We start from the raw sequence: 25,845 nt of genomic DNA on the forward strand, positions 1-25,845 counted from the left end.
AAATTTCCAGAAAGATAAAAGGCCAGTAAAGAGATATTTTTGGTTAAGAGAGATCGCTGTACCTCTCAACAGTGAGGAAAATCTGTGCAATATGTGAAAAAACTATTCTCTGAAAAAGTGGGCATGATTAGGTAAAAATAATTAGAAATAAGAGTTAACGGTATTACATTTTAAACCCTGCTGAATTTCAAGATTTTTGGGTCTCGTAAAAATCATTTCTCCACTTAATAAAATAAATTCTCGTGTATTTGGTTCCTGGTCATCAGAAGTGACATTAACATCACAACAGGTTTTTGTGTGGTGTGTAAGTTTATCACACTTAAAATACATTCAAATTCAAAGGAATAGGTATACATTATATAAATTGAAAGTAAGGAATCTTCTAGAGTATTTACTGACATATGTTTGTCATGCATAAGGATGTGACTGCACAATCAGACGACCAGAATCCTGGGACAAGAATGGTGGTGATGTCAACAGAGAAAGCTAGGCGTGGCAAGCACCGCCTTGGTGCTCCTGGGCAGCACTCTGGCCTGTGGTGAGAAACAGTGAACTTCTGCTCCATTCCATTTGGAACAAATATTTATGTAATTTGCATCTTCAAGTCACAGAATCCAGGAACAAATAACCTCAGAGACTGAAAACATTAGGAAATGACCATGAAAGCAAAACAACCAGGAAAGGAGACCAAGTGGCACTGAAATGTCTACATAGAAAGTGACTGCAGTTGCTCTGCATTCTCTCCCTAATGAGCCACCTAACTGGACGTGGAACACTCCTGCCAGCAGCAATAGAATCAGCATCTCTGTGCTAGTAATAAGGACTTTCTACTGGTTTTACATTTGCTTTTGTGTTTTGAAACTAATGTTTAGTGCTTCATAGAAGATGAATCTGTCTTTAACATTAGAAATTTCCAGTACTGCTGAATTTGCAAGGAGTAAGGTTGTGTCCCATGAAAATGATAGCGAATCCAAGCTGAATGCCGTAATTTGAACACGTTAGTCTATCTTCCTGGTACTCTTTGAATCTGAATGTACATGTCTCTTGAAAAGGACCATGCCAGTGTCTATCAGGAGATGGAAAAAGAAGTTTCATGTAAGTGGCAGTCTGACCTTTGGACTTTGAAATACGGAAGTAGTTATTCAGCAACATTTCTCCAGTTATTTCAATAACCTCACGTTCTACCCCCTCTGTCCCTCAACAATGACCCCATCATGACATGACACTCACACCCAAATGCTCTGTATTAACTGGATCCAATGTCTTCTGCTCACATTTTTTTGTTTTGTTTCTGGTCTTACAACTTCTAAATCGTTTATCACTGTTTTTTTCTAGCTCCCACAAATTCCCACCACCAGCTCCCATCAGTCCACTCTATCCTTCACTTCTCCCCCTTCTTATCCCATACCTGCCTTCCCTAGCAGAGCAAGACCTCCTGCCTCAGCACAGTCAGCACCTGCTCCTGCGTGACTGGTGAATGTAAGACACAGTGACTGTTATCATCACAGTCTAGTGCAAGGGCCAAATGCAGCGCCCCACTGGTGTGTATTACAGCAGGCTAAGAATGAGTTTTACATTTTCAAGTGGCTGAAATACAGTAAGGACAATATTTTGTGATACATAAATATTACACAATAATTATGTACAGTATTTCTCTATCTCTTTTTCACATAGTCTCCATGCTCTGGTCTTTTTAAACACCCTCAGTATTGTCATGGTTTCCTATTTTTGTGCGTCCTAACAAAATATTCTTCATCTTTTCAGAACCATTGCACTTTCCATGTTTTTTTCATGGAGCTAGGTAACATTCTCCCCAGGTAAAATTATGATAGGATTCTTATTACACTTAAGTAGTCTTCTATCACCAATACTCTGCTATATTGTAGCCTTCACTATTTGATATGGTTCTTAATGAAAGAAAACTTAATTTGTCTATGACTATATTTGTATAACACTTATCATTGTTTTTTTACTTAGTAGACACCAACATAGTTTTTCGTGATTAAACAAGCTTATTGAACAAAATTGTTTCATTTGAATCAATGACCAAGTCATACTATTTGATCTGCAAACTCTATGTACTTTCATTAGCAAAATAAACCCTTTATAAAACTTTTCTTTTCCTTTACACTGATTCTTTTCCACTAACTTCAGCTCTATCCTAACACTGCATTTCATAAATCAGGAACCCTTGACCCCTTCTTCGTTTTTATCTCAAGTATTGGAAAAGGGCAGATAATTTACTCCCTGACTTCCCAGTCATCCTTACACTCATTGTTAATGTCACTGAGTCCCTCCAAATCCTTATTGGCCTCCTTCTTGGTAAAAACAAAGCCTTTTCTTAGATGTCATCCTACTTGGACTTTATAAAACTTTTGACTACTGATTCTGTTTGAAAGTCTTTTCTTTTGATCTGAGTAATATCCCCTGCTTCTCTTTCCTCCTCTATCTCTGCCCCAACTGCGATCATTTCCCTGATTTTTCCTCTTGTTCTCCACCCACCTTCAAAGGATCAATTCTTTTTCTGAACTCCTCATTCTCCTCTTTCTTATGGCTATGTAAAGTAGATATCTTCCTGCCAGCCACTGCAGAAACTTACCGGGATCTCTTTGCCAGTAATAAGAACTTTCTATTGGTCTTACAACAAAAAGTACCTGCAATAAGCCCTTATCCAAAAGTTGATGGCTCCCAAATATGAATCTGAAGCTCCCTTTCGACTTCTGGACCCAAATTCCTTTTGCAGGCCCTGTGTGTTATTCCCTGAATCTATCTCATTATCTTCCTGTTTGTCTCCTGTCCTCCTTCCTTGTTTATTAGCGTTGGTATAATCTTAGTCAGGCCAGAAATCTAAGAGCTTAAGAAAACCCTACAGTATACCAGATCTCAGTATATTTTCATAAATCTTTCTAATTTTCATTTATGCATTTATGCAGCATTTAATGTAAAATCGAGAAAAGTCAATATTTCTGAATGAATAAATCAAAGTTGACTTTTCACCAGCTTCTAACACACTCTAGCAAATATACCTAAAAATTTGATTTTTGTGATTAATGGAAACAATTGCACATGTAAGGAAAATATCCAGAGAAGTGACAAAGGTAACATGGAAATTATTATTTGTGCAGGTTACTAATACAATGTGGTATAGTTTTTTTCAAGGATTTGATTTTTAAGAACAATTCTTAAGGAAAAGTTCATTAAGAACCTCAAAAACTATATTCAATACATTTAATATCCTAAAATGACAAGGTGGCTCTCATTAACTGATACTTTCTTTTAATTTTAACAAAATATGTGTACTAGGGGGTTGGGGATTTAGCTCAGTGGCAAAAGCGCCTGCCTGGCATGCGCAACGTCGTGAGTTCGGTTCCCAGTACCAGAGAAAAACCAAAAAAAAAAAAAAAAAAGACAAAATATGTGTACTATTAGCACATGGCATATTGCTGTCCCTTTGCTCTCAAGGTTAGACTGTCAAGCATGGAATCCATTCACTTGTATGCTTATTTCATATTTTTTAACCATAAGGAGGATGGTGACTACTCAAAAGACATCACTTGCTATCTTAGTCACCTTTGCATCCCCCAGGTATGCTACCTGACACTGCAGCTTAAAGCAGGGGAGGTTTACTCTGGGTCACATTTCAGTAGTCCCAGTCCTTGCACGGTAGGCTGCCTCCCTGGCAAGTCAGTGAAGCCAAGAGGCAGGGCAGACGAACAGCTGCTCATGGCATGTTGGACAGGAATTAAAGAGTGAAAGGAGGAGCTGGGGAGGGAGATAATCCTTCCAGACCACATCCCCAGAAACCTTCCGTTTCTGACCAGATTTCACTCCGTAAACAAGTCAGCCAGAAGCCCTCATGATCACGTCACCTTCCAAAAGCACTTCCCCCCATGAGCATAAGAGGTTCTTTTGGAAAACATCTAGTTATAAACCATAACCATGAAGGTTAATTCATGATACATTTAATCTTTACTTGAATTTATATATATATATGTATATATATATATATATACACACATGTATAATTTTTAGTATGCTTCAGAGGTTAGAGCGTAAATATGATACATAGTTCTGTAAATCCTATTTTCATTTTTGAAACATTCTTTTTTAAAACATTAAATATGAAAAAAACAAATAAAGAATATGACTGCACAAAATCCTCTAAACATTTAAAAATGCTCTAGAGAGAGGAAAAATGGTCACAAAACATAAGGTGTTCAGGAGCTCCAATGACTATAATTCCTACCTGCTCCTAAACTTGAAAGGAAGTCAGCTGGACTTGCATGAGTCCCCTCCCTCCTCGCTGCAGCACCGTGAAGATGTGTGATCCTTCTGGGAAATGGACTTAACCTACTGTATATAATGGGGAAAATATTATTGCTGGCAAAAATTCATTTCCCTAGAAGTACCATTTTGCATTTAACTATAATTTCAAAATTAAGTTGTTGGAAATATTTTATAAGGTCATTAGCATCAGCATCTGTTATTTTTAAAATTAAGATTCCTCAAATGAAAATGCATTAATTTGCTTATATGTAAAAGGTAAGGAGCCAAAATATGGCCAAAGCCTGGGCCCCCGTGGAAGTCATACTAGCTTGCTTTGTTCTCAGAGCCAAGCACCCACCTGTTATTAGATAACAAATTAGCATCCGTCAAAACACAGAATACATTTCTACAAAACACAAAATACATTTCTCCTAATAATTCACTACTTCCCTTCCTTGTGATCAAGTTATTTGAAACTTTGTCATAGATTAAAAGCAATAATAATGTTCTCCTGGAGTTGCGTAAAGTGACTTCCTATAATGATGTCACATTTGATGCTGTGAACCATGTGAAACAGATTAACTGTGACCACATTAGCATTTTTCTAATGCTAGTAAAGCCAGCTGATACACATATGTAAAACATGAAACACACACATATTTCAAGATGCAATTAAATGATTCTCAAATGCTGTGTCACCAATAATTTAAACCTCAAAATATATACATTTTACAAAAGGAATTTTTTTTTTAAACACCAAGATGGCAATGTAAGGAATTTCAGTGCATAATCATCCCTGAGAAACTCTCACTAGGAAAATATTTTGGTGACAATCTTTCCTTTCTTTCCTGTATTTTTCTTTCCTAGGATAATGCCTCATTTGTTCTTTTGGAAGAGTTCTTTTCATGTGTTCTGGGCTGTCTTTAAGAAAGATTGATGTCTGGTGTCACCGATAGGAAGTGTAGACTGTTCAGCCTCACTGCAATCTATGTCCTCATCCTCTTGCTCTGCAGGATATCACATACTTAGGCAGCCGGTGTTCAAAAGGGAATGTCTTTAATGGTGATAAAGCCAGTGAAACCTTTCCTGCAACACTCAAAACTCTTAGTGGTTGGATGCTGAGCCACCAAATAGACTAAAGGGGATAAGTGAAGATATCAACTGAATGATACTATTGCTGTTATCTGCCCAATGCTAAAAGACTTTGAAAATTTCCTCCATCACTGAACTTTTTGCAGAAAATATGGTCTTTGTGATAGCCTGGGAAGATTTATTTAAGGACACTCTGAAACTCTTCCTCCAAATACAGGAGGATAGTGATCAAGAGCTTAATGATCAATTGCATTGAAAATAACAATTGTCAGTACGCATTTAGAAGTAATTTCCACAGTATGACATGTTGCAGCTATACCTCCACCCCTATGGAGAGCATAGCAGTAGGAGGGAACCATTTGCAGTATAAGTAACATGAAGGAAATTTATATAAGATGACACAAAGCAGGTGTTTGAGAAGTACTGAGCTCCATTGTGGGAGAGAGAGCGTCATTGAGGCAGCAAGACTCTCGGAAGCTGAGTGGTCATGGCAAAGTCATGGGAAGTCTATAGTGTTCTCATTTCCTGTGCCAGTTAAAGTATTGTATTTCATGATGAATATGTGGCTATACTTACCATATTGGATAGGAACAGGATGTGTGCCTTAGTCTTTTTTTTTTTTTTAAAGAAGATTTGGATACTTAGGGATGCAAACAATTATTCTTTTGATTGTCTCAAGTTACAAATAGTGTCAAAGCCATATAACTGAGTGAAAATGAATGAATCTGTGGGGATTTAACCCATTTTCTTGACTTATTAGTACTAAGTTTTAAGCAAATGATCTAATGTTTTGAGCCATCCAATGACATAAATTGCTATGGTTTAAATGTGACTCTACAAATCTCATCTGTTGAAATCTTCACCCCTAAGGTGACCGGTTTAAGATGTGGATTATTTTGGAGGTGGGACCTTTGGAATGTGACCCTGTAATTAGAGAATGGGATTAGTGCCTTAATAATAGAAGCCTAAGAGAGATTCTTCACCCTCTCTGCCATGTGAGATACAGTGAAGGAAGATCATATGTGATCAGGAAGTGGGCCCAAATCCACTGATTAGACACTGAGTATACTAACACTATGATCTTGCACTTCCTCAGGCATCTGGCAGCCTTTTGAATTTTGAGAAATGTTTCTGTGATTTATAAGCTACTAAGCTTATGATATTTTCACTACAGTAGTATAAGCAGATTACATGAGCGCTAAACGAATCGCCAGAAAAAATTCAAGCATTAAAACTGAAAGTAATCCTAACAGAATCTATGATGTCTCTAGTAAATTCAAACTGCATTTTCAGTTTTTACCTAGGCTTTTGCCAAGACTTTACCCAATATAAGTAAAATTCTGCATTTTATTTTGCTCTTAAATTAGAAATGCCAAAAACCCATTATTAATAAAAACTATGGGAGAAGACTTAGCAACGTAATTTGTTCAATCAATTTCAAAGAGAAATAAAGGTAATTTAAAGGAGTGACATAAAAGATAACATAAATTGAAGAGTTTAAACATGTAGGCAGGTATTTGAGATTTTCATTGATAATCCTTAAAATGTGCTGGCTTTTCTTTTCACTGTTTTATTGAAGAAAGTACTTTTGAAGATCACAGAAACTAAATGACAGAGCTAGAATTTCAGGCCAGACCAATCTGACCTCAGATCTGGCAGGATTTACTGAGTCCTAAGACAGGTACCTGTCCCCTGCTCTAATGGGATACAGCATCAATGCATAGTGTCTACTTTTACCATTCTGTTTTTTAGATAGAAGAGGAAGGCATTCATATGAAAACTAAACAGTAGAAAATAATAAACCATTAGTCCCAGATTAGTGATACCAACTTTGCTCATAATGAAGTTCAGTGAAAGAGAAATAAAGCCAATCCCTGACTGATCAAGTAAAATTCACAGAAAGGGAAAATGTTGAAGCTCTGCCCAAACATTAAAATAATTTCCCACAAAATAGGAGTTTAACATATTGAGTACAATGCTCTCTTTCTCTCTTTCTTTCTCTGTATTTCAAACTATTTGTACTATCTGTTACATTTGTTACAGTACAAATGATTTGTTACATTCAAAATGTTAACATTCAGTTTAACCCAATTAAGATATTATATATATTCGTATATATACATTATATTTATGTATATATACATATGTTTTAATCAGGGTTTGCAGGGGAAGCCGTTTAATGCAAAACATATAATTTATAGGATTGTGTTATAGTCACCCAAAGAGTCAAGAGCCAAGGGGTGCAGGAATTCTGTCTACACACTAAAGACTCAAAGAATCCAGTTGAGCACCTGGATCCAACAGCAATGTCCTGCATGAGTCCAGCTGAAGACCTAGAGCCCATAGTAATGCCCCCCATGAGTCCAGCTGGAGACCAAGAGCCCATGAGAATGCCTCATGCAGCCCTGTTTGAATGATCTGCCCTGGGAAGGCCCCAAGGTCAGTGGTGGAAGCTAGAAAGTCTGTGCTAGGAGGATGAAGGATCTGTGCCAGCAGGCCGAGGTCTGCACTGGAGCCAGGAAGCGATGCTCAAAGTAAGAACCAGAGCTCCGCAGAAAAATACCACAGCCATCCTCAGCAACAGTGAACTCCCCAGATGATGAGAACAGCCAGCACAACAAACTGCTCCATGAGATTGAACAATGCACCATCTTCCCTTCTGAAGTCAATAAGCGATGCTCAAAGCGCTGCTAGAGCTGCCCCACCGAAGCCATTCTCAGTGACAACAAGGTCCTGAGCTTCTCCAACAATGAGAACAGTGAGTTCACATCAGGAAAGCCAGGATGACAAGCTCCTCCATGCAAATGAACCCCACCAGGAGAACCAACAGCCCCCGACTGGCACCACTTCTTCTCCAGTTCTCCTGTTTAGTTTGTTGGCAGCAATCCTTAGGTGAGCCCTCTACATCCACTGCCATGGTGGTTCACTTCAGCTGGGTGTTACAAGTTAACCACCAATTCTCAATCCACCACAACATACATGCTCAAAAGTAAAGTATTACTTCATTTGAAAAATATTTTATGGGCATTTTTAGGAATTAATACTAATGACTAAAGTTTACAAAGTATAAACAATAACATTCCATTTAAGAAAAGGAAAAATGGGATTCAAACATCCTTTGCTTTAAATAAGAAAGACCACATAAGTCAAATCTCAAAAATCTCTTTTTATAAATGTATTACTGCTCAACTTCTTTTTCTAATTTGAATTTCCAATTTAATTTACATAACCATGAACTTAATTCATTAAGGAATTTGAGTACAATGTCACGAATTTTCCCTATTGTATCAACTAAACAATTTTAATTTCTTTTTCCCATAATTAGATTTACTCAAAATTTTTTCCTTAAAATATACATGCTAGTATTCTGAAATTTTCACAAAATTTATTCAACCATATTTTTTAAAAAGAAAAAGAAAACAAGCCTGTCATTTTGTCTCTGGACAAGGTCTCTGGATATCCCCTAAAAGAGGGAGATGGAGATAGGTTTGTTCTTTGTTTCTTTGTTTCTTTCTTTCTCTCTCTCTCTCTCTCACTCTTTCCTTCTTTTTCTTTCTTTCTCTCTTTCTCTCTCTTTCTCTTTCTCACTTTCTGTCTCTCTTTCCTCCTTCCTTCCTTCCTTCTTTCCTTCCTTCCTTTCTTCCTCTCTCTCTATCTCTCTCTCCTGTCTCTCCTTCCTCTAAATTCAAATCCAAAGCCCAGCCCTGCTTCCCCCCACACATGTGATGTGGACCCAAGTCTTTCACACTGAATTAAACTCCAGGCCTTTTGTTCTTTATTGTGAGGCATGGTCTCACTAAATTGCTAAACTGTCTCTGCTGGGCTCAAACATTCAATCCTTCTGCTTCAGCAGAATTGGTTCTCGACTCATCTTCCCCAAAAGGACTTACGTACTCATAGATGAGAAGCATAAGCATATCTATTAGGCAAGATTTAAAGTGAGATGAGATAGGGAAGAGACTTCACAATGAGGAGCTGAAGTGGTCAGCTCTGTAGAAGAGGACTCAACTGGTCTATTAACAAAAGAATGAGATGGGCCTTTGTGTATAAATCAGTGGGTGGGAAGCTGACTGATCTGTATTTCAGGTCATATTTTGTATTCTAAGATGTCATTCCATCATCTTTCATTTGTTTTGATAAATATTTCCTCTCCCCCAGGACAGGTTTGAGAATAGCTGCATCTGAAAACATCTTTATTCTATGCAAATCTGTATTAGTGTTTACTGGAGAAACATACACAATAAAAGATATATAAGAATTTACAAAATTGTCATACAATGGCCATCCACAGATTTGGATATAGAAAAGTGCAGAAGGTCTGTTTGCCAGCTGGAGACTGAAGTATCTGATAGGGCAAGAGGGACTCCCTTTTCTGTTTTTAACTGCATATTAAGGGGAGCCACTTAAAGTTCACTTAAGCTGTAGTTGACCCCTACTCTTCACTCCTTCATCCTGGGTAGCTGTCAACCCATTTAAAGAAAAGCAAAGTCATAAAATGGGAACAGAGTGGACAGTACAAATTGGGAAGTAAGATAAAAGTTAAACTGTAATGGTCAATTGGAATCTGGCTGTCCAACAGCTCCTGAGGAGGTAAACTTTGTGCATTCTTTTAAGATCCCCAAAAGTGAGGTAATGGTTACTATGAAAACCTAAAATGTACTTAAACTGAAGGTGAGATTCAGATCAGGGCAGACATCTCTGGTTGCCGGTTAGAGACTGTCCATCAGCCAGCTCAATATATCTTTATTCATTTCTGCTCTTTTGGTCTGTTGTGAATGCTGCTCTCAAGGAACTCACTTGCCATATCAGATCCAGTTCAAGGTCTGGAGCCCACTGCAGTGTTCCATGCAAGTCTGTATCAGGAGGTCAGTAGGTGTAGGATAGAAGGCTGAAGAGTCTACACAGAAGAACTGAAGGATCTGTGCCAGAACCTGAGGAATTTGTACTGGAAGCCAGGATATGATGTCTAAGGTGAAGGGGAAGATGGGAGCTCCTATGAAGAAACAGAAGCAGATCTATCCTTCAGTTCTCCTCTATACCATCCCAGAGACAAGCTGCCTTAGGGTGGGTCTTCCACATCCTTAGGGTTGGAATTGTTGAACCATTTTAGTTGAGCTTCTTATTCAAATTGATGCAATCAGCTATCACAACACCCATAATTGATGCTTTGGTTAGGGTAAGAATGTACATTGGGAATGATTTTCCCTCAGCATTTTGAAGGTACTGATGCAGTGAACCCTAGGACCCAATTGTTGTTGAAAAAACTCACGCTATTTTGATTCCATCTCATTTGAATATCAGAGTTAATTTTGTTCAACTCTGGAAATTATTAAACTCTATTTTTGTTTCTAACAGTCTGAAATTCACAGTGGTTATTGAAATATGAACTCTTTTTTAAATATTTTTGGCTGGAGTATGCTCAAATTTGGAAACCCATCTCTTGGGCCTCAGGCAATTTTTATCAGGTTTTAAAAAATGATATGTTGCTTTCTACTGTCTCTTCTTATTTGGGGTGGATTAAACTACAAATTTTCTGTACCCATCCTCTAAATTTCTTAATTGTTGATCAAAAATTTATTTAATTTTTGTTCTACTCAGGAGATTTTTTCTTATCATCATCCTCAAACTCTTGTCTGGAGAGTTTTATTTCTGTGTGCTTACCTTTAATTTCTCAAATGCCATTTTTGTGCATTTTTCAATGTCAGGCTCTCCTTATTTTATAAATAATAGTGCTTACCCTGACTTCCCTAAAACATTCATTCCAAGAGAGTTTAAAAACAATCACCTGTTTCCACCTAAGTTTCTGATTGTTACTGTTGTTGCTTTCTTTTGTATTGTAACTTTTATGGTTTTGTCACTTCCTTGTTTCTGAGCCATAACACCTGATGCGTACAGTTTAAAAGAGAAGAGGGTTATTTTGGCCCACAGACAGCTGGCTCCAAGGCAGAAAAAGGCATGCCACAGGTGCAAAGCTGGTCACATATCACAGGAATCAAGAAGCAGAGAGATGAGCAAGATGGACCCTTCTGAGTCAGGCCCCGACTAACCCACCTCTTCCAACTGACCCCATCTCCTAACAGAAATCAGCTAGCTATACCATCTGCATAATTCAGTCACTTTCCAACAGCACACCAGTGAGTACAAGAAGACTTTGAGGAACATTCTTGAGCTGAACAATAACTTTCCAACCCTAGCCCCCCAAAATTCATATGAATCTCTTTATACAAAATACATTTAGTCCATTGCTAAGAGTTGTCAAATTTTTGCAGTTCCTGAACTGCTGAAAAGTCCATGCCCAAAGTCTGTTCTGAGAATTGAGGCAAGCTATTAACTGAGAAACCTTGTAAAAATCAAAATGAACTTTAAACATTGTCAACAAACTATAGCATAGGGTAAACATTCCCATTCCAAAAGGAGAAAAAGAGGGGAAATAGAAAGGAATGGGAGCAAAGCAAGACCATAACCCAGCAAGCCAAATATTAAACCTATAGTTATATATCAAGCACCCATGACAATTTGTGGCCAGAGAGTTGAACTCTAAAGGGCTTGGGAGATCCTGCTACTACAGCATTGCCATTTGGAGCCCCAAGGCCACTCTTTGGAGTAACTTTGCTTACAGCCTACAGCTCTCCTACAGCCTACAGCTCTCCCCCAGTGTTCCACATTCTCTTTTCTCCAGTTTCCTAGGACTCCACTGTACTTTGGGCTTCATTCTCCCAGTTTCATTCATGGCCGTCACAAAAGCACACTGCCTTGCCTCCCCCAGGTTCTTCTCAAATCTGAGTGGACACCTCCCATTGATTCTGAATACCCACAAAGCCAGTACCAACTGAATGATGCCAAGGTCTGCCACCAGCCCAAGCAGTAGCTAGGCCCCTTTAGGTCACTGATACTGCGCTTTCTGAGTACCTGAAAGGCTGAACACTGTGAACCAAATCCCAGACAACCAATCCCCTTGTCTGTCCTTTGGAGCTGGGCACCCTAGAGCTTTCTTCTCAAAGCCCTTGAGCCTGAGAAGTATGAAGTCTTGTAGATTCCCAGGACTGCCTCAAGGAATCCTTCCTATTATCCTGATACAAAGTGCTTAGCTTCCTCTTAATGGTAATCTTTTCTCCAAGCAAGCTGTCCTGGATAAAATCTTTACAGGCCCCAATTTTCTGGGCCTCAACTTTATATAAGCTTCCTTTCTGACCACAAGAAAAAGTTCTCAGATTATTCCACTCGGGATTTTGGTCATTCTTTCCACAATAAATATGTATAAAGATCACAGAAGTCCCAAGACCAGAGCTTCAACTTTGGACTGCTCTGAAATTTTCTCTGTTCTACTAACTAGTCTATTGTCCTTAATCTCAGTCTCTCAGAAAGTCTCATGGCATGTGCAAACTATATAAAAATTTGCTGTCAGAGAGTAAAGCAGTCTCATATCCAAGGCCAATGGAGTCCATATTTCCAAAGGAACTTTCCTCAACCTAGTTTCTACTGTCTGAATTTCCATCAGTATTCTGGTCTTCTGTGTTCTGACAAGAATCTCTCATCAATCTTAGCTTGGGACATTCTAGAGTTTTTCTAGTGGCATCTCCAGCTCTTTCCAAACTTTTCCCACAAATCATTTCCAAAGGCTTTTAACCCACAAGGTCAGGTGCTCACAGCAATGATCCCACTTTTGATAATTCTCTGGTATCAAAATCTGTCTTAATCACTTGCTAAAATATCATTTTCCCTACCCATTTTGATGTAACATTCTATTCTTCTTTTATAAATATAGTGCCTTGACTTCTCCAAACATGTTAATGATAAAGAAGTTTGAAAAATAATATCTTTCTACTCTTTGCATTGTGTTTTACCAAAGATTTAAATAGTTGTGGTTTTTTTTGCATTTTTTTGATATCTATGCTTTTTTATTTTAATGTCTATGCTTTCAATATGGTGTGCTTTGAATACTACAGGTAAAGAAGAAAACTTCTTGCTGTTAGCCTGGAGGTTCTAAAGATTTCCAGAGGATTCATTTGTCCAATGGGGAAAGAGTTGGTGACTTTTTGGTGTTTTTTTAAATTCTTGTACCATTGACTCTACTAGCTATACACAAGCCCAGGGATCTTAGTCAGCTCATTATCACCAGGGTAAAGATTTTAGCACTCTCCGAAGTGGGAAAATAGTTTACCCAGCTGTGCTGAGGACCCAGGTACAAGTACTTATACAGAATTTCAATCAACCCTTTAGTTTTCAATTCCAACTACACAGGTCTTTTACATATGCCTATGATCTGCAGTTCTTGAGGATTTTCTGGAGTCCTGTGGTACAGATCACCTTTCTTCATGACTCTAACCAGTAAGTTTGGGTTTCCACTTTCCTAGCTTAGCTAATTAGTTTACTTCTTGTCCATCAACTTTCAGCTTTCAAGTTTTCTTGTAGCTCTCCTCATTTATTCCTCAATGTTTCTGGGGTTTCTAATTTTCTTCATTTATATCATTGTTTTAATCTTCATGAGAAGAGATCTCCAAGGAGAGCAGAGCATTAATCAGCCATGTTTATATGGAAGAAGATATCTGTATTTTGGGGACATAAATTGGTACAATCACCTATGAATTTACCTATTAATACTGCCTAACAACATACAACATTTTCTGAAAGTAAATTTCAATGCTCCAATGAAAGTTTCAGATTTTTCCTTTGAGCTTATCAATTTTTGAGGACAGAACTTGAAATATTGATTCCTTTTACACTCTATGTTTCAAAATTAGTCTTTTCTATAAAGTGCAGGTCAATCAACAGTGTTCAGTCAACATTGATGAAGGCATATTTCCTCTTTTAGAGCTATTTTATACTTATTAAGATAGCAATGCTTGTGTATAACTTTCACTAAAGAAATATAGGTAACATTTTTAATTGTAGGTTTCCTACATTTGTTTAACAATTAGGCAATTTTTCTACAATATTCCTGTAAACATCAAGTAGATCAACTCTTTGCTGTACATTCTGGGAAACCCTACTGTAAGTTTGACCTTTATCCAGAGAGAATTCATGTAATTACAATATTCATTTACCCTTCATTGCAATCAAAAGCAATTCCTCTAAGAATCTTAAGTGATAACTAGTAGATTAACTAGTCATGGTCCATACATTCGGCAAAGATAAGACTATGCAGTTAGTTTCTTAAATGAATATTCAAGTTTTAGGATAATAAAAATGGATATGCATTTTCTACATTAAAAGTTGTCATCAGTATTTGGAGTCCAACTATCAAACATGACAGATATTCCCTTATTCAGAAGTCATGAGTCTGCAGGATATTTTATATGCACCATAATGTCTACTTTTATCTTGTGCTATACTTAATGCATACATCACATTCTTGTCATATTTTATCCTTCAGTATAGCTACAAATGTTGAATTTCTAGCTCACTGGTGATGTTCAAAATTATTATTCTAATCATATATTATATAATGAACTAAAATGTTCATTAACATGCATACAACTACTCACAACTATAAAAAAGAGAGATTATTTAGTTTAAACAACTACTTATTCTCTCACTTGCTTATAAGAAAGCATCACTTCATTTACCAAAGTACTATTTTTCTCTTGCTAGCTCTTAACCAAATATTGGCACTTAAGAGCACCGTCTCTCCTTCAATAAATCAAGCCAAATATAACTACAGACCAAAAAAGACATCCTGTCCCTCTTTCAACAGCCAGAATTCTCCTCTCACAGTTCCAAAAAAAAAAGACAGTACAAATATTAGAAAGATTTTTGTCTCGCATCAGTAATCAGCACTAATAAAAATAATGCCTGAAGGCAAGTGCTGAGAGAGTACATAAAATGATACGGTAATTTCAAAGTGGAAAACATTAATTCATAATACGCAGGAGTATTTTTAGATGGCACTGACAGTTTGTGTGAAGCTTGGGAGTGGTGTAACTTGCTTTCATAGGAAAGGAATGGCCTAGCCTGGGAATTTTATTGGCAGATATCACAGCTTAAATATGCATATGGGATGTCTATCTTATAAAGCAACAAGTATAATATTTTACATTTTTTTCATTTTATGATAGGAATCAGTTATTATGCAGAGAAAAGTTGTCTTGCTTTTCTCATCATTCATCTCACTTCTGCTAGACAGTATTCAATAGATGTCTGCATATTATCTTGGATTTTATATAGGTCTCCATGGTTTGCAAAGTGTTTTCACATATATTGCTGACTTTAATCTTCACAACGACCATTTAGGGTATTATTAATATCTCTAAGCAAAAACTGAGTATCAAAAGGATTAGGGAATTGCCAACATTTACATAGCCAACTAAATAGTGAGGCCAAGTCTGGAACCCTGAACTTCAGTTTCCAAATCCAGAGGGAACAATCTCCTTTCTCACTGCCCGACACGCTCTTCCTTTATATAATTAGCTCAGCACCATTTCAGAGTTTTCTAAATTGTAGCCTACATCAGGAGCTGTTTTTTTTATCATATATCAGATTGGACTACACAAAGCTATGAACTTTTTTGTTTAGAGTATAAATAGAAAAATATAAACAGACTTACATAGCTTAACCTAATACGTATGTAATTGCTGTAAAGGTATTTGATCATTTGAAATAAGGCCCACATATGCACTTTCTATTATCATACCACACTACAAAGTTTCAATTCATTTAAAATATTGTATGCTGGACATACAATTCAGTTGGATGTGTACAACAAGTAAACCAATTCAAATAATATTATCCAATGAGTTGTTTTGAGACAAACTTGTTTACGTTTGGTAATCACTAAATGAATAAAATGAGTGCAAGAGCGTTCATCTGTGTGCAAGTGATACAGCAGAGAAAAGGTGCTTGTGGACAGGATTGTCAGAGCATTCTCAGATGACAGCAGCCCTTCTGCAAGGGCTCAGGATGCTGAGAAGGAGGAGGAGAGAGGGGTCATGTTCAGAATGTGCTCATTTCCTGCCCTCTCCCCAGGGAGGCATAGATATCATAAAAGGTCCTGGAATGAACTTTTCTGATTTTCAAAATAATCCTTTTTCAACTTTTAATGAATCGATAAAATTTAGGTTTGATCTTTCTTTTCAAAAAACAAGGTCATCGATTTTTTTTTTTTTAAATCACACCACCCAAACTGGAAATCTAACAATTTTTGCTCATAATAGTGACACTAAACAAAGTTATGGCTTTAAAAGCTTGTATCTTTGACTTAGTTTAAACTGGACCAAAAAAATAAGAATAGGAAGAGTAAGGTATTTCAAGCTATATGATGAGGTGAAATAATAATTATACCTTAAGACATAATATTCTCATTTTATTAGATTCTATCCAATGAATATACATTGTAGACACACTCAGGACTGAATTTTAAACTATATTGTGATTTAATAATTTAAGCATTAGGCTTAACTTAATATTTAAGAATTCTCATCCATTCATTCACTCATAAATATTTGTTGAATGCTTACAATATGTGTAGTAAGTACATTGGAGTACTCACACTGAAGCACTGGTGATCAAAACAGATCCCTAAGGTTTTAAAACAGCTATTTACACATTTCACAATTTTTAATGAAATGTGTATATCAAACCTGAGGTGCAAGTCATTTATTTTTCACTTTTTCACAGACTTAGTATCTATCACTCCACATTTTATAGCAATGTTTCCTTAATGAAGAGCCACAAAAAACCCTGAACATACTCATCATGATTATGGAAAATATTGTATTTCATTTAATTAGACTGTGTTCAGTCATGCATTCTATTTTAAGAAGTAAATATGACTTATATATTACCTGAAAAAAAATTTTAATTTTAATAAGATATTTTAAAGAAATTTTAGCAATCAAATGTTGATAGGGGCTTGAGGTTAATTTAGAAGTTAGATGTTCAACTCAAATTGACAGGATTTAAAAACATAGTGAAAGATTAATTCAAAAGTAACAGATATAAATAATTAGGTACTTTTATACCTAATTGATCTGAAAAATTTGTAAGGAAAACAGATCTACAAATAAGTATTTCACATAAAATATAAGAAAAATTTGACAGCTTCTAAATTTGAAATTAACCTGAGTTTTGGAAGAAACTAAATTAAATTATCATTAATAAATATACATTTTAATAGTTATGTGATTCCTTTGCTAAATTATAATCAAGAATGTTCCACTAATTCACTCAGTGGACATCTTTTATGGGTGACTTGGTTGCTTTTCTCTTGTTGCTGAGACAAAATACCTGCTGCCCAAAATTAAGGAAGGAAAGGTTTATTTAGCTCACTGTTTGTGGAGGTTTCAGTCCATACTCAGCTGGCTCCAAGGCAGAGAGACACATGGCAGAGGGCAACAGTTCATGGCAGGGGAAAACAGCAAAAGCAACAAGAGCAAAAGGGAGTAGCGGTGGCAAGAAGCCTCTTTCTCTCCCTTAAATTGTATGCAAACTACCCGCCCCATGGACAGGTGTAGCACTCATACCCATAATCCCAGCACTGGAGCATGAATCAATCATAAACTCTAGAAGCCTGCCCCATAACTGCATGAGGCTTTGGGGGGGACACCCAGACACAAACCATAACAATGGGCTTGTAGTGTGACTTATCCAGTGTTACAAATGATAGATACAATGCCTTCTTCAACAGAGCTTACTGCCAAACAATGGATATTATACAAGTCCCAAAGATAAGGAGACATCTCCCATGGACACATGAATCACCAGTCACTGCTTCAAAGCTGTTAGAACATTCTGCCCCCCAGTTAACTACATTAACATTACAATTCTATACAGGTTGGTACACCTCTTTGGAATTTTAAATCTGAAGACAGTAATAAATATCCCATATTTAACCTTGCATATGAAAAAGTATTGGATCCCTCCTTTGTATTTCCAAACATTTATTTCAAAAGGCTGCAGTGATATAATAGCATTAATGTTTCTGTTCCATATTACTTCTTCACCCTTAGCACCTTTAGACAGAAATAAAAAGCACAATGTGTTATATTTAAGTCAAGCTTTAAGAGTACGCTAATGGAAGAGCTGTAGGATGTGGTGATCTACTTAAACGTTGTGGTGGTCAACAAGCACCTATTTTCCTGGAGCTCTATCATGTCCATATCACAGTACTAGGGGTTTTCATGAGCATTTATCAAATCCTCCTGCGGAGACACCAGGCTGCTGTTCTCCCTAGAATGAGTATGGCTTTTGGAACTTTGTGATCAGAACTCTGGGAGACCAGAAGGAAAGCATACTCAATAAATGATTCAGGATTTTATAATTCATTTCCCCTGCCAGGAAAGCAAAATCAAAGTCTTTGGGGGTCTGAGAAGTACACATATTTACACATGTATTTACTTGAAGAAGTATAGCGCAAATTCCCAGGACTCTTAGGAATATAACAACACTGTTTTGTGGTCATATTTGGCAACAGCACTGGAGATTCAATATCATGATAGACAAATATTGCAAGCATTGAAATAAATTAAATTAGACCTTTATTTATGCACCACAAATGTTTCAAATAACTCATAAAAGTTTTAAAAATGTCCACAAGTCCATGGACTTAAGTTTGAAATATATTAAGTTTGACCTACAAAAATCCTATTTGGAAAAAGTAAAAAAAAAAAAAAAAAATTAAAATAGAAGTAAGCAACTAAATAGGTACAGTATCATAAACACATTTTCTCATCATTTTGTCACTGATCTCCACGTGGAATTCTACAAAGATAAGTTTCAGAGACTATCAGCCAGCTTCATTGAGCTTACTCCCTAATTAACTTAATAGTGGTGTTACACTCCATTTGAGCTCAAAAAGTATCAGATGACAGTGATGAATTGCAAAACCTTTATAAGATGAAAATATTATTTTCTAATTTATTATTTGTTCTAAAAAGTGAAAGGCTTTAAGCCTGTAGAAATGAAACATGTTTTTTGACGTAGTTATTTGATTACATATAAGTCATCATGTTTATTATTCTGGAAAAACCAGTCTTACTGCCATAAACATTTTTTTTTTCTGTAGTACATAAACATTGAGAAAACTCTACTAATTAAAATATCTGATAAAGTACCAAAATATAAAAAAAAACTTAAACAAAACCATACTTCCTTTTGTAAAATAAACACTGTCTACTGTACTCTAAAAAATACAAGTTAATAGGCCTGGCTGAATTGAAGTCGTGCAGGTTACAAGACATGTAAAAATTTTAGATCTGTATCAGTTATAAATCTAGCTATATTTCTAATTCACTAACTGTAAAAAAGTACAAATTTCTCTTCACAGAATTCTTTGATAAATTCAAGGAGAAAGTAAGCATTACATGTGACTAGCCAAAGTTTCTTATATGAAAATTTTCACTTAATCAGTAATCCATGTAGAATAGTACTGATGTGTAAGTGAATCCATACAAAGTAGAAGAAAAAATAAATTAGTGTATGAAGGATAATCATTTCTGTTTCCTCTAAATCTCATTGAGTCAAGTATCTTAGAGAGTAAGAAAGATCACAGGTGGAGGTAGTAAAACAGTGTGACAGATTCCCAGAGAAAGATTCTTCTCACAGAATTTTATTATAAAATGTGAGTGAGGTTAACCGGATGGAAACACCCAAGGTGTAACATTACTATAAATTAGATCATTGGAACAAGCTATAAAAGGAATTACATTCGACTGTCCTTTTTCCTGTCTTACTCAGAATTTTGATTTTAAGGAGGAGCTCAAAAAGTATCAGATGACAGTGAAAATTGAAAACGCTTCGTAAAGTGAAAATATTATTTTCTAACATATTATCTGTTCTAAAAAACACAAAGTTTTCAGCCTACAAAAACCAAATGAGTTTATATGCAACTATTTGATTAGATATAAGCCATCATGGTTTTCATTCTGGAAAAGCCAGTTCTATTGTCATAAACACAGTTTTTCTTGCTGTAGTGCATACTCATTAATTGATCAGTGCACAGATTGTATTAGACAGAAAAAGAGTAAGAATAATATGCTAGGTTGCAAATAGAAGCAATTATTACGTAACAGTTAAAGACAAGGGGCATGAACCTCAGTAGGGAGGTTTACAAGGATCCCTGAGGTTACATTAGAATGTGGTTTCCTTACAGCTATTCATGGTTTTTGTTTATTTTTTGTCTTTTTGAGGGTCTTGCTACGCAGTCCGGAATGGCCTTGAGCTCACTTTGTAGCCCAGGCTGGTCTCGAACTTGCAATGATCCTCCTACCTCAGCCTCTCAAATGCTGAGATTACAGGCATGCACCCCCACGCCCTGCTCTTACAAGTATCCCTACTGTGGTCTAATAAGCTGAACTGTGCTCACCTCATTATAGCTCCATGAAGGAAAAGGCTTGAATTTTCTCCACCCCTTATGTCTACATCGACCCAATGGACTAGAAAGGAAGAGGGAGGAAAGGAGAGAGAGAAAAGAGGGGAGAGGGATTATTGAGTTGTCCTAAGATTTATTGTTTCTATTTACTTTTAAGAAAATGCTTAACAAGTAGTTCTGAACACATAATAGAACAAATACTAGAGACTGGAGGAAAAATTAGAGGGGATCCCTTTCATGAAGAAGTTCACTGAGTATTTTTCAATGCATCACTTAAACTAAGGCGTCTAATCTTAATATGTGAAAGCGAGCAATGCAAGGACCTTTTGCAAAGATGCAGCACAATAGCCAAATTGAGGCTGTGCTTTTCCACTAGGTGAAGAGAAATGGAAAGCTTTCTATAGAAAGGAAAATGGGCGATTAGCCCATAAACAAAGGAAACATTCGGTAGAATAAGAATGATTATTTTTGTCTGAAATACAGAGAAACATCACAAGTAATGAAGAAATTGTATCTTGAGTGCTCAGCTGTGGCAGGACTACTGTGAGCCTTTTAAACTGTCGTGACTGGAAAACCTGAAGAAATGTTTCAAAGGACTCTTTGAGTGTTTGCAGCCCTAAGTCTAGATGAACCTCTTACCTGAAAGACGGAAAAGTCACCCAGAATATTTCAGCAGGGCGGACTAAAGTTCTGAGCATCGTTTGGTATGTGGACTCAGAAGACATCTATTGATCAATGGTTTCCAATAATACTGTCTAACATAGCCATGGGTTGTTCTATCTTTTCTATTAGTTTTCTTGGAGAGGATCAGGACTATCCAGATGACTCAAAGAGGAGCTTGTTTGCAAATTTCTCAATTCAGATTGGGTTTAATGCATGCTCAGTAGAGTTCGGGTTTGTGGCTGACTTGGAAAGAGAGTGGAGTGTTACCAGACCTTGTTAATTCATCTCTACATGAAAATATGCAGTCTTAATCAGAGCTCTTTGGTCACTTGCCATTACAAAAAAAAAAAAAAAAAAAAAAAAAAAAAAGAACTGGGAGGTTGGCTCCTGATAGTCTTTTAAGTATTAAAAATAATCTAAAGCTCAAAATACAGACATTAGCTAGTTCTTCTAGGCAAATTAATCTCCAGTGTGCTGCATAGGGTACGGTACAACTAAAAATAAAAAAACCCTCATAAAAACATTTTTTAAACAAGTAAGTCATACTTGTTCATGAGTTATTTAATTCCTCTGGTAGTTTCTCGATTTTTATACTTCCTCTATAACCCATGAAAGAAACTGGCCAACTCAGTCCCTAAAAGGTTTAGTTGATTAACCTACCAGGAATGTCTTCTAATATGGAAATACAATAAAATGGGTCCAGAGAAATCTAAGCTAATGGTTTTATAAAGGTTTCAGATCATGGTGTTTCTTATAGAAAAAAGAGCAGTGATAGAGCTCAGTGGTAGTATGCTTGCCTCCCTAGGATGACAAAAGGCTCTTGGTTTGGTCTCCAGCACCACAAAAAACAAAATCATGTAGTTGTAAAAAATTACATAGTGTGTTTTAATTGTGGACACAAGCTTTTTTCTTTTTAAAGGATTCAACAAGTACATCAAGTAGGATTACAAGATAATAAATATTAAGGAAAAGACTTAAAAAGTAATTATGGAACTTCTGGATAGATCATAACTCTAAAGTAAAACTATTAGCCTATATCTTGTGATCATATCATAAATAAAACAATTTTGGCGAGAAGCAGTATTCTTTGTTCATTACAATTTGCAGGCACAAACCAGAGGTCAATGATATCTCAACACATCATTAAATCTCCTTTGCTTGATGTCTTTTTAATATAAAAATTAGTTCACTTTTAATATAAAAATTAGTTCAGAAAGAATTCCTTTATTTGGATGATGTTTATTGCAGCAGTAATACAATCTCATAAATTTTGTAATGTGTATCTTTGAGAAGTCACTTCATGACCTTAATTTCAACAGAGTGAGTATCAGCCTTTGTGTGCCAAACCTATAGATGTGGGATTCCTGGAAGCAGCCTGTGCCACCTTCTCTCTTCCCAGCTCCGCTTCCCATGAACAAACACAATTATTTGAATATTTCTTATAATAAATATAGAAATCATCACGCATCATCCAGTAGTCAGTATGTTGGCTCTGATACAAGTAATATAATTAATTTAATTTTAATAGATAAAATATTAGTACTGGTGAAGGACTAATATGCCCATTTTACAGAAGAGTAAACTGTGTTTCAAAAATATAATAAACCTGCCAAGATTTACTCAGCACTGCCAAAACCCATTTCCAAAGCATATAATTCTACAGTCTCATTTATTTAAGTCTTTCTCAGTCTCTGTACTTTGTCATTTGGTTCTATCAAAGGAATTCTTAGAGGACACCCACTGTAGCACTGCAAAACACAGAATAAAATAGGATCTGTTTGTGAAACATAAATATATGAACGTGGTCAAAATTTTGTGAAAAGTTGTACTCATAAAAGGTCACCTGTCTCACAGACTTGCTGCTTCCCTCAGTACTAGATGCTAGAACAGAAATTACATTATTCAAGTACATAAACATGTTAGAAAATTTCATGCTTTAATTTGTATTTGTCTCTACTCAAGACAAAACAGCTTTCTCTCCTTCTTGATTTAAGAAAGTAGGCTCAGCCTTATCAAACATACATACATTTATTTGTTTATTTGTTTGTTTGTTGGCACCAGGTACTGAACTCTAGATCTTGTGCTTACCAGCAGCCACTTGTGCCACTGAGCTAGATCCCCCTCCCAGTCTTATAAACTTTGCAATTTGCCCCAAAGTATCTATTTTTAGAGTAGGAAATTCTCAGTCTCATACATTTGCATCAATCTATGATTTCACTAATTGCTTATCTTTCTTTCCTTGATGATTCTTTGCTAGCAATCAAACTGGAAGAGCATAACAAAAAAAATAACAGCACTGTACATAATTGAAGACTACAGTAAGATGGTGCATAAAGACCACCCGAATCTCAGTGCCCAGGGATTTCCTATTCTGTTGTTCCAGAGCTTGCTCTTTAGTTATTGCTCCTGTCTGACAGTGGGAACAGTGGCGATGGCAGAAATGATAGTCAACATTTCCTGCATGTCTCTGCTCTACTATTCCTAATACCGTGTATGTGGATGTACAGTCATGGAACTGCGGCACAGAGAAATGAAGTAACTTACTAAAGACACAACGATATTAACTGGTACTGGCTAACAACACTAATAGCTTCTCATTCTCAAACTTTCACAGCTTCTTGTAATTTTACCAAAATTTGAGGTTGGTTTCAGAAAGGGGAAAGGAGAAGAAAATGTGGCTGAGGTTCCCAGTGTATGTTCCTTGCATCTTACCTTCTTCTGGGTGATACTGTTGACATACAGGTGTTTGTCTTGAATCAAACGGACTAATTTTTCTCTGAGCTTACGTTCATGTAGCAGAAATCTTGATCGATGCCTGCAAGAAGCTGTCTCCAAGGTTGAGAGTAGCTACTTGGGGCAAAGGCACCATGAACTTGATCCTCTCCATGCTTAGCTTCTAAGGTGATATTGCAGTAACTCCATTTGTAGGCTGAGGGTTCTATGTCATGGGCTGGACTTCAGATCTAAATTTTATTCAAAGGAAAGCATCCCATTCAAAATTATTCAGAGATTTTAGAGACCATTACAAAGTGGCCCTGAGCTGGATTTAACATTAACCAATTGGTTTTCTGTGTTTACTTGTGAGTTGTCTAAAGCTTAGCACCTTGTCTGAAGATAGGCAGAGGACCCATAGTAAGTAAACCTCTGTGAGTCCTTAGTCCCTCTGAGGCCTATCTCGGCCTGTGAAGCTATGACTCCCCAAAGGACAAGATGAGGCCACTGCTGAGGACGTTCAAATCCAGGTAATCTTGAGCTTGCTTATGCTTCCTGCTCTAAAGGATTCTTTTGATGCCAAGGAGAAATACAAGTTCACACAAACATCTACCATGTAAATATGATTTAATGTGTGATTTTAAACTAGGATTAGCACTATAAAGCAGAAGAGACCTAGAAGTATAAATCTACACATTCCCCTTTATTTTGCATGTCCATCCCACAAATCTGCACCTTGACTAACTTTATAACCTGAGATACCCTAGCTGTGCTCCTCCTTGAATCAGAGGCCCACACTGCTGCTGCAGTAGTCACTTGTAGCCCCCGTAAGTGGCTTGCAGTGTCGGCTGCCTCAGTCCTCGTGTGGCTCAAGGACCCACACAGACTAATTCCTATCTTTAAGTTTTATAAAATACCTCTAACCTTAACCTTGGGGATTTGCTGCCTTTAAAGCAAGACGTAGTAGATCTGCTTGATATATAAGCACGCTCACAAATGTATGAGAGAGTTAGAGCCCATCGAATACCTTGGACTAAAGAAGAACAAGAAACCAAAAAATAAATTGCTTCCCTTCACAGCCCTGATGGACTGATCCGGGAGCTTATCAGGACACTTGGAGATAGAATAGGGGACCACGTGACCAGCGTATCAAGAAGCGGAGACCAGCTCTGTAATGTGCTCTCTTGCGTTTGGTTCCTCTCTGCTTTAATGTGTAGCTTTCATTTATCTGAGTTGTACTTGCTGAGAAAATGTATGGCTATGTAGAAAATGAATATGTTTCCCTCGGGTTGTATTTCATAAGGAGACAAAACTAGTAGATAAGAGTTAAGGCTCGCATAGCCTGGGGGCCCAAAAGGCTTCTCTGAGAAAGGTACATGTGTTCTGAGGTCAGGTTGCTCAGACTGATTGAACACTGGAGTTCCTAGAAGGAGGAGAATTCACCTAGTGTAAGGAAAGCTCTGTACAAGGTAGGGTGGCGCTTCTGAAGAATTACAAGAAAGTCAGAAGGGAGAATGATGTGAGAAATAACAATACTTAACATTATATGCAAAGCATTGCTTTAAGCATTTTACAGTGGTATCACATCTGATTTTCAGACTCTCAGAAGTAGGCACCATTAATAGGCCCCTTTTGTGGATAAAGATAAGCTAAAATAGGCTTGGGGTGGACACCTGCAATTTTATTAATTTGGGAGACTGAAAGAAGATCATGAGTTCATCTAGCTGGGAACTAGCAAGATCCTGTCTCAGCAATAAAATGAAAGGAAAAGGAAGGGAAGGGAAGGGAAGGGAAGGGAAGGGAAGGGA

The 25,845-nt window shown here is 36.8% G+C and overlaps 1 protein-coding gene and 1 long non-coding RNA gene across 2 annotated transcripts in view; one reads left to right on the forward strand and one right to left on the reverse strand.

Moving 5' to 3' along the window:
• Agmo (alkylglycerol monooxygenase) overlaps window positions 1-25,845 on the reverse strand; it is a 168,634-nt gene that overhangs the window by 70,076 nt on the left and 72,713 nt on the right.
• Window positions 492-25,845, forward strand: part of LOC102020776 — a 27,459-nt gene continuing 2,105 nt past the window's right edge. Inside the window, exon 1 of the long non-coding RNA XR_259848.1 lies at window positions 492-1,095. This is a non-coding gene — a long non-coding RNA (uncharacterized LOC102020776). The remainder of the gene's footprint in view (window positions 1,096-25,845) is intronic.

This window comes from Chinchilla lanigera, unplaced genomic scaffold, assembly GCF_000276665.1.
Source record: "Chinchilla lanigera isolate Chin_1 unplaced genomic scaffold, ChiLan1.0 scaffold00009, whole genome shotgun sequence".
Taxonomy (NCBI): domain Eukaryota; kingdom Metazoa; phylum Chordata; class Mammalia; order Rodentia; family Chinchillidae; genus Chinchilla; species Chinchilla lanigera.